Source organism: Sorex fumeus, unplaced genomic scaffold (genome assembly GCF_029834395.1).
Source record: "Sorex fumeus unplaced genomic scaffold, SorFum_2.1 ptg000092l, whole genome shotgun sequence".
Lineage (NCBI taxonomy): Eukaryota > Metazoa > Chordata > Mammalia > Eulipotyphla > Soricidae > Sorex > Sorex fumeus.
In genome coordinates this window covers 1,494,828-1,505,892 of record NW_026606149.1, presented here as the reverse complement: position 1 = coordinate 1,505,892, position 11,065 = coordinate 1,494,828, and positions in this window count along the sequence as shown.

The following is an 11,065-nucleotide window of genomic DNA, read 5'->3' as shown; positions in this document are numbered from 1 at the left end:
GGGACAGGGGTTTGGGCCCCACCCGGCTGTGCTCAGGGCTTCCTCTTGGCTCTGCACTCGGCAGTCACGCCTGGTGGGCTCGGAGGTAAGTGGGAATCAAAACCAGGTTGGCCACATGCAAGGCAAGCACCAACCTGTAGCTCAGCTAGAAGACAGTCTAGATTATAACTGTAGGTCTAGATGTGTACTTTTGTATACCCGTGTTTATTGTGGACAAGGTTCATTGATTACTTTTCAACATCTAAGCTTTTAGGTGTCCTGAGGTGACAATGTATGATAAAAAGTAGAACTTAGTGAATTAACCCAATTTGTATATACCTGTTGTAACTGATAGAAAGGGAGGTTCTTGAACATAATCTTGTTAAACCATCTCTGAGTAATAAAACATCAGATCTTGTTTCTGAGGTTGGCAGCACAGGGGAAAATGACGGGCAGAGGAAGGGGCTGTTCTGGTCACACTGGATGTTGCTGGTTGGTTTGATGCGTCTCTGGCTGCGTGCAGAAACACAGTGTCGGTACTTCATTAGCACTAGGCTTCCTTACTAACATTTTACTAGAATGAGTGATAATTCTCTTAGAAGCTTATACTTTGTTGCTGGGTTGCTTTATCTCATTTTCACTTGAACATTACAGGGAATGCAGTATTTTAATTGTAACTATGCCAATATCTTTATCTAGAGGCCTTGCTGCCATTTTTGTCTTTTAAGAAATTTTCATTGCCAAGAAAGGCTGGATTAAATTTTTTCCTTCCAGTTGGTGTTGTGTATTTTTGTTTACCAAATACTCTATAGCTTTGGGACTTTGAAATGGTAAATATTCATGGCATATAAAGAAGCATGATACATACACATATGATCTAATAACATAATGGATGATTAGTTGTGTAGGTAAACAGGACCTAGAAGGACATGTCAGACATAACTGCGTGTAATTGTGGATGACTGTTCTTTATTTCTTTTTTCCGTTTCCTATTCACATGTTAACTTCCAAAAAAAAATAATAAATATTTTAAAAACTTGCAAAAAAAAATCATTACATTTTAAAAATCTTTGGTAGTAAAATTTACCCATGAATTTGAAGAACAGGACTTTTAAATAGAAGGTATGAATTCAGATATTTACATGCCTGGCAACTGCAATGGAAGTATGATGCTTCCTTCAAATGTTCATAGATATGGATGAAAACATGCTCTGTTTATTACTTTATCTATTGCCTGTACCTTGCCCATAAGAGAAAATTTATGCTAGCTCTATTGACAGATGTATAAGCAGAACAGAGTGAAGGTAAATTCCCAGAGAGAGAGAGAGAGTCAGACCTGGGTGCTGTGGCCACGATCTCACAACATCCGTTATTCTATCCTCTAACTCATACTGTGGTGTCATAAATTCCTCCTGTTTACTGCTCAGCTGATGCACTTCAACACGTCATGACTGTATGAGCTTTCCATTACTTAGAATTATAGTGTGAATTTTATGTCTACTCTGTTCTCTTATTGGCTACATAGATATTTTGTGTCAGAGTTGTGTGTTTTGCATTCGATCTAAGATACCAATGAGATTGATTGGTAATCATGTAATTATTTTAGAATGCAATATTTAGAGCTACAGTATTTATAAATACTCTTCGTTAGAATTAGTAGCTCATGAAGAGAGGAAGAGGATAGTTGTGGTAAATACAAGGAATTTTTTGTGTAAAAAAGGAAATTTTGTTAAAACGGAATTTTTACAGGCCATCTAGTTTGAAATAAACAATTTGCACATATGTAACCAATAAATAATCTTATCATCTTTTGTGCTGATATTAATACTTCCACTATGTAAATGTCTTTAAGGCAAAGATGTTTCATGTCACAGGGTGAAATTGTTTAGGAGTCATTTTTTTGTTTGTTTGGTTTTGGGGGTCACACCCAGTGGTGCTCAGGGATTCTCCTGACTCTGTTCAAGGATCACTCCTGCTAGGGCTCAAAGAACCATACTTGGTACGTGGGGTCAGACTCTGGTGTGTAACACGACTCTGCTCCAGGACCCACTTTTCTAAGATTCAAAACCTCTTGCCTTTTCTTATTTTTAAAATTTGTAGTTATACACCAAAGAATGTGTACAATCTTTGAAAGTATGATATAGAATAGTCAATTATTACAGGTCAAATATTACTAATAAATTTGCTCTTAACACCATGCTTTTTTTATGCGGTCTATTTCTGCCATGTCACACATGGTTAAATGCTAAATTATAGTGGTTTCCATTTTATTCTTTACATTTTTTTCCAGTTTTTTTAATCACATTTGCAGATTACTAGAAAAGTTACTGCTTAGTTGTATTTGTTTTACCTTTATAAAAATGATGAAATCTTGAATATTGGCTTTTACTCTAAGTTAAATTATTGGCAATCAAAGATTCATGCTCCAAAGATTTAAGTATTCCTTTCTAGGGGCTGGAGTAGGGCATTTGCCTTACATGCAGCCAACCTGGTTTCTATTCCCAGCATCCCATATGCTCCCCTGGGCACCTCCAGGAGTAATTCCTGAGTGCAGAGGCAGGAGTATCACCCATGTGCATTGCTAGGTGTGACCCAAAAAGCAAAAAGTAAATAAATAAAGTATTCCTGTCTACTTATTTGGATTTGACCTTTCGAATTTTGCCCTTTTGAGGAGTCTTTGTAGGTTTGGGTCACACTGGATGATGCTCAGGGTTTATTTGTGCTTCTGTGCTTAGGAACAAACCCCACCAGTGCTTTGGGTCAAACTGGGGTCCACTGACTTTAAGGCAAGTGCCTTCTTTCCTGTGCTAGATTTCCAGTCTTAGGTTTGTGATTTTGAACCCTGGAATGTTAAAGGACTCTAAGCCGGCAAGAGTTTGACATAAATGAGAACAGTTTGCCTTAAGGCCTCTAATGATCCACCGGAGAAGAATCTGTCAATATATGGCTATTCCTTGCGTCTAGATTCCACAATCAAAGATGTGTGACAGAGAAGCCCACCCAGGTCATGAGAGCAAGATGGGAGCTTGGTCCCACAGGAGGTGTCTTTGGAAAGCACAGCAGAGCTTGGGCTGTGCTAGTGGGTGCAGTTTGGGCTGTCACTGTCACGGCACTGGAAGCAATCAGGCTGCTGATTTCACACATTTATTTGAATGACAAGAGCCTTTTATTACCTAAGAACCTCAGTGGATGCCTGAAGCCATGGTCAGTATGAACTCCATATATCCCCTGTCTTCTACACACACATGTCTAGAACCAAGAATCACCTATAACAATGTACTATCAAAATTTTATGTGGAATTGATTTGGGGCCATGCCCTCCTACTACATTACATAATATTTTCTGACTCTGGTTGATTGGGGTAACCGGAATTGAAGATAAATGAACCCCCTGCACTTTCTGTTGCGTCAAGTAAGAATTTCTCAGGATGATCTCACTAGTGTGACCCAGGTGGTTCCTAATTGACTGTCTCTGATTCGATTTCTGGGGCCCAGAGGAATAGTGCAGTGACTTGGAACATCTGCCTTCTATGTACATGGGGACAAATTTAAATGCCAGACATCACCACGTGCATCAATGATCCCGGCAGCCTCACTTTCTGCAAACGCTGGTGCCAACAGCCTTCTTCTAAATGCACTGCAGCCAGATACACACAATTATCCTAAGAGGGTATGACCTCATCAAACACTGATGCAATAAAATATTCACAAGTGGCAGAAGTATGATCCATGATGAACACATATGACCACAGTAAGAGAGGCGTGCACAACTCAGTGAGCGTTTGCTGGTGTGCACACACCACAACCTGATGTGTCACTGTCAGAGAGGAACACAACGGAAAGATCCAAGCACCAGAGTTAATTCTGAGGTTCCCAGTCTTTTCAGCACTGATAATAAGGAAGAGTAGGGGTGTGTGGAAGGGAATACTTTTAAAAGCATGTATTGCAGTTCTGAGAAAACCGAAATCAAAATGAAGTTTTAACTTGATTGGATACCATTGTGCCTAGAAAAGTCACTCTCTTTGAGCCTGTGATGGAATTTCGGCTCCGCTCTGTCTGCCACATCTGAAATAGGTAGTGAGAACTGTTAGATTGATGAAATTTTTAAGATTTTGCTAAACTACCTCTCAAAGTGGTCAAATGATTTTTGCCTACTTATAAAGAATGCAACCATTCTAGTTCCTCTAAATTTTCTTCATTATTTGGTAGTTTTTCTATTAAATATTTTTGCTTAATATTTGTACCACAACTCATATGATCAACTTTACATCAGCTTTCTGGGCTTTTAGTAAAATTGTGTGTAGTGTCTCTTATACCTTCTCTGAAAGATTTTGTTTCCCATTTCTCTCCCTCTCTCTCTCTTTTTTTTTTTTTTTTGCTTTTTGGGTCACCCCCAGTTGATGCTCATAGGTTACTCCTGGCTCTGCACTCAGGAATCACTCCTGGAGGTGCTTGGGGGACCATATGGGATGCTGGGAATCGAACCCGGCTCAGCTGCGTGCAAGGCAAACGCCCTACCCGATGTGCTATTGCTCCAGCTCCTTGTTTCCCATTTCTTTTGAAGTTGTAATAATCTGCTGTTCTAAGGTGTGCCAAAGCACTCCTAAAATGACTTCAGTCTGGTGTTTTCTTAGGGAGATATTTTTAGCACTGGAATATTTTCTTTAATGATTTACTTTGTAAAATGATATTTGACATTGGTTTTGTGGGTTAGGTGTTATACTCTATAGTTAACACAGAGAATACAAAGCTTGAAGAATGGTTGACTATGTTATTAGTACACATTTCATAAATAACTCAAATTTTCAGCTAGTGTTCATTTATGTCAGTAATACATTTTCCTTGACTTCTATATACTTCTTTTTTGATTCATCTTTCCCTAAAAAAACTAAAGCTAATGCTTTACAAATCTATTCTGACAACCTCTTTCTTCAGTTAGATCAATTACTTTTTATGTATTTAGTAGTGAATCTGAACTTACGCTTTACATAATTTTAATTTTCCCTGCTACTTTAAAATAGACTTTATTGACACCTCTTTACTTTTTTAGTACTGCTTCTTCTTCTTTACCTTTGCTGATTTGAAGCTTGGCAGTTATAAAAACTATTATGATTTCTTAGTAGTGATTCTTTCAAACTTTTCTCAAGCACTTTTGAGAGTACAGAGTTCAAGTGTGAATCAGATTACTGAAGTGCAGAGTTTTTCTAGCAAATGGTCTAGAATATCAGCTCAGGTCAGAATCTCACTATTTAGGTCTATTTATTTTCCAGCATCTCAGCTTACATTTTTTTAAGTTCTTAATAACTGGACACTACTTATTGCTGTAGTGATTGATGCTCTGTGATTATCTTCTTAGCTTCTGTGAATTTCTTTTTCTTAGTGTTACCTTTTTTTTTTTTGGTTTTTGGGTCACACCCGGCAATGCACAGGGGTTACTCCTGGCTCAACACTCAGGAGTTACACCTTGCGGTGCTCAGGGGACCATATGGGATGCTGGGAATCGAACCTGGGTTGGCTGTGTGCAAGGCAAATGCCCTACCCGCTGTGCTATCTCTCCAGCCCCCTTAGCGTTTCCTTTTAAATATATATTTTTAAATTAAGGCATCAGGGTTTACAAAAGTTTTCATAATAAAACTTCAGGTACATTATGTTCTTACATCAATCCCATCACCGGGGTGACCTTCCCTCCATCAATGTTTCCTAGTCCTTCCTACATTCCACTCTGCCTTCTTGGCAGGCACAGTTAAGTGCAGTTACTAAAGCATTTTCTTTTCTTTCCTACTCATGGTCCTTTCAAGAATTTTGTTCCTTGCCGAAAACCTAGCAGTGCAATACAAATATGTTTCTGCCTAGGATCTATTTGTGTGAAGGCCTTTATAGGAGAAGTAGAAGTGTAATATTTTCAAAAGGAAATATCAAAAAAAGTTTGCTGTTGTATATATCAGATGATCTTAAATATCTTGACATAAGACTATTCTGTGCACTGGCAAGAGATTAGCAATGGAAAGACTGAACAAAAGTGTCTTTCCCAAATCTCTACCGTTAAACTTTCTTTGCTAAAAGTATTGGACAAAATTTCCACCTTGGCGATTTAGTTTCATAGATTCCTAATTAGTTATAATATTTTCTAGTCAAGATTAAGAGCGTTTTCTGTTTTGCAAGGTGTTGAGAAGTAAAGGTTGTATGTGTTTATGTTGTAAAAGCTGAATTTTTAAAAGGTGGGCAATAGTAAGTTAATAAATATCGGTGTTAAGAAATGTCTTTCCTAAACAATTTAAAGACGCATTCATTGTGCCCACAGGTACTGCTGTGTGTGTGAAGAGAACCAGTTTTAAAATATTGTGATTTCTGTCTCCACTTTGATCTTAGCTTCCCTATTTTTCCTTAGAAATTTGCCCGGCAATGGGGTTTCTGGAGTTCTAGTTTTGTTATTAACTAGTGGGTGACTTTCTTTTGCCATAAATTAAGATGCAAGATGATTCTATTTTAGCAGTTTTTGCTTTTCAGGAAGCTTCATCCTCCCTTCAGGATTTCGTGCTATGTTTTCAACTTCAGAAGACTGGATCCCAGTGCAAAGATTAAAAAGGAGAGTAGGATCTAAGAGACTTCTCAAAGTAAATAACATTCTTCCCACTGTGAAGGTAGTCTGAATGCAGGATTAAAAGTCCACAGAAGGAATAAAACACTTAATACTTATTAACATTGTAAAAATGTATTCATTACCAACCGTGGTATACAACATAACCCCTGTAAAGGTGAGGTTACAGGCTTTGATAGTTTTAACTTTGTATTATATATAATATATATATATATATGAAGTTATACAACACAAAGGCTGTACTCACAGAGGATTCTGCTCTTTGCATTTTAAATTAAACATAAAAGCATCAACATATATGATTTTATCCCTAGAGTGAATACACTTTCCCCAAAGCATCAAACTGAAAGAGTGAAGAACAATTGCTAGATCAAGAGACATTTTCTAAAATGGGAAATCAATGGATGTTGTTTCAGTTTCCCAACTGCTAGATATTATTTTTATTTAATTAAAATTTTATCTCTGTTATATTTGGTGTAATCCCAGAGAGGAAGGCCAACTAATAACTTCCTTATTGCCTCTGTTTTGCATCTGGCCACCTCCCGATGTGCTCAGGGCTTACTCTTGACTCTGAACTCAGGGATCATTCCTGGATCATTCAGGGAAGCATATGGATGGAGACAGTACCTAAGTTGGCCGTTTGCTATGTCTCTGGTCCCTGCCTTTGTTTTTGAGAAACCATTTTGGGAGATCATTACTTCCAAAGGGAAACTGGAAACTAAGTATTGCTATTTTACAAATAACTATGAATATTTGTAGTTACTGAAAAAAGAATCAAGTAGCTTGGGATTTATTTCCCCACCCAGAAAAAATAAAAATATAACTCCAGTAGAAAGTAAGCCATGATGAAATCCAATGGCAATTCATCTCACAATAAAAATATATAATCCAGTGCTTGCCTGCCTGCCTTTCTTCCTTCCTTCCTTCCTTCCTTCCTTCCTTCCTTCCTTCCTTCCTTCCTTCCTTCCTTCAATCCTTCTGTCTTTTTTAACTGAATTTGGACCACAGCTGTGGTCTTGACTTATTTCAGACTCTGATCTCAGTAATCCCTCCTGGTGGGCTCAGGTACCCATATGGAGTATCAATGATTGAACCCCATTCAGCTGTGTGTAAGACAAAGGATCGTGCCCACTGTATTATCAGTCTGGCCCCAAATCTAATTATTTCTATGGTATGCTTTGTCAAATAAAGGAAATCTTTAGGATAATTTATTTATTGATTTATTAAAAGATATGAGACTTTTTACATATTTTGAGTGAGCAGATATGCATTATATATTATTTATATGTTACTGGAACATATCATAAATTAACATGACTACGTCTTATCCATATTATGGATTTTCTTGGTACTTGTAACATCTAGCATGACAGATAGCATAAAATAAAATGTCTAATATATTTTGTGAAAAGTTTTGAAAATTCTACCATTAATCTATGGTTCCAGAACTCCTGGTATAAGACAATATACTTGGCAGCTTTGCTGAGTCTGAGGGGCAGGAATCCATGCCCTGCTCCTTTGGTCCTCTCCAGCAATTCCTCAATTTTATTTATTTATTTATTTTGGGAAACACTGAGCAATACTCAGGGGTTACTCCTGTCTCTGTGCTCAGTAACTACCCCTGGCAGTGCTTGAGGGACCATATTGGATGCTGGGGATTGAACCCAGGTCAGCTGCATGCAAAGCAAACACCCTACTCTCTGTACGATTGCTCTGGCCCCTCTTATTCAATTTTAGACATAGGTTGGTTGGTGTTAAGTAGAGTCTTAACTCGGGAGTGTCTGTTTTCTAGTGTAGGATTCAGGACCATAGATTTCAGCTGCTGGTGGACAGGTGGGACCTCAGACCCTTCTTACCCCAGGCCAGCTCCCAGCACAACTTCCTGACATGAATCTCCAGGGAGATGATAAAAGAGGAAAGAGTGACGGTTCTGTCTCATTGCTCTTGAAAGTGACACGGCGTCAAAGTTCTCATGTCCTGCATGCTGAAAGGAGTCCAGTACGTTCAACTCACTCCCAAAAAGAAGTTACCCAAGACATATGTACAGAGGAGAGACATCCCTGACACCAATGCAGTTGGTCCCACAGCAAAGAAGGAACCATACTTGAGAAGAGATTCATAAGGTTCTAAGTCAAAAATCACAGCCCAGTTTGGGTCTCCATTATTCATTCATTTAAAAAAATCCACTTCATAATCCAACATAACCAGATTAATTTATTATCAGCTCTTTTAATAAAAACATACTTTAATATAAAGTATTCTAATAAAAATATATTCTAATAATAATAAAGTATTCATTTACTATGAAGATCATTGAGATTTCCCGTCAAGCATAGTGAAATGTAGATATTCAGGTGAAACAGAGTGACTAATTTCCTGCCTGCATTAAAGACATTATCATTTCAAATCCTTTAGATTGAAACGTTTGATTCAAAGACATTCACCTAGAATCTGCGAGGACATCTTGATAAAGTTACTTGCTACATTCAGGATAGGTCTATTTGTGTTTGGATTTCTTGATTTATATATCAAGAGTACAGATATTTTATGTGCTTACTTTCTGTAAATATAGAGAACACTTAAGTTTTTCATTCAGCTCTTAGAAACTTTTAGTATTAACTGATTTTTCAACTCAGATTTGTTAAAAATGGAATAGACTCTTTTTTGCTAACAAGATATTACAGTAAGATGCTAATTTTGATAGAACCTCTATTATGCATGTCTATATGCATAGTGACATATGTGTCAGCCTATATTATATAGAATTAATAAATCCATTATCAATATTTTGTAGAAATTCATTTATTTTATTCTTTTTGAAAAGTATCCATGTTGATCTACTTTTGCTATTTCCTTCAAATAAATTCCAAATCTATTTTATGCAAATTTTCTCACTGATTCATGCATTTGCCCTTTATACCATTTCTATTTTGTTTTGAGCCCATATTCAGTAATTCTCAAGGATTACTCCTGGTTCATTGCACTGGTTCACTCTCAGAAGTTCCGAAGGACCATAGGCTACTGCAAACTGAATCTGAGACTCTTGCATAAAAGTTCATACTCCAGTTTCTAGCCATCTTCCGATCCATACTGTTTACCATATAAAATTTATATTTTAATTTAGGGTCCAGAGAAATAGTAGAGCAAATAAGGTGCTTTCTTTACCTTGCTGATCTGGTTCTATCCACGTCACCACATGTCATTCCCCAAGCACCATCGGAAGCGATCATTGAGTGCAGAGAGATAAATAAACACCGAGCCCAGCCAGATATGACCCCCCAAACAACAAAACATACTTTAATTAGTTTAAGCATATCAATGGTGCAGACAGGGAGGTCAGTAGTAAATATAATTAATGAAATATAAATGGCAACATTTATTTGCTGAATGGTGGTGTGAATTCCCTGTTTATTCAATGCTCTGCTCCATTCCCAATGACATTATTCGTGAAACTAGATGGCAATTGAACTCTGTAGAAGTTATATTTCCAGTCAATAACATTATATTGCACAGAAGAATTTGATGAGGGTGAAGTATACATTTTTGTTACAAAACAAACAGAAAAGGTAACTGTGAAGTGGTGGGTATATTAATTTTCTTTACTGAAGTAACTACTTTACATATACATATAAATCATAAAATTACACATTTAAGTATGTAAATTTTAAGTTGAGGGAGAGCAGAGAACCAAATTCCTCAAGATGAGCTTGCATTCATAAGAATGAATCACCTTGTCCTTAATCATGAATTTATTTTCAATATGGCTGGAGCGATAGCACAGCGGGTAGGGCATCTGCCTTGCACGCGGCCAACATGGCCGACCCGAGTTTGATTCCTCCGCCCCTCTCGGAGAGCCCGGCAAGCTACCGAGAGTATTCAATATGCCAGACACAGTAACAACAAAGTCTCCAATGGAGACGTTACTGGGCCCGCTCGAGCAAATCGACGATCAACGGGAGGGCCTTTTTACCTTATGATCTTTCCAAATGAAAGTACAGGTCTTTGCATCCCATTTCTGATTTTCTTAAATCTGGCTCTATATTTAATGAAATTATTCTTAACAAATGCCTTTAACATTATAAATAAGTTTTTCCCTATAATATTGAAAAATAAAATCATGGTACAATCACAAGAGAACTTACTTCAGCAAGATTTTCATTTCACACTGAAAAATATTTCCTCAACCAGAGTAGTTCCCAGACATCTTTGGGCTTTGATTTTTACATGAAATTTTGCCACTGGAAGTTTTCCTACCTGTATGTATTCACGGAACAGAGAAATATTGCTTTTGTTTGCAATTTTCCAAGTGCACTCCAATAAAAATGTGTTGAGTTCCTCCGCTCGGGATGTGAGATGAGTGCTGAAAATAGACTATAGACCAAACACAATGACCACTCAATACCTCTATTGCAAACTATAAGACCCTGAAGGACAGAGTGAGCAAAAGGGAATGCCCTGTCACAGAGATGGGGTGGGATGGATTGGGGA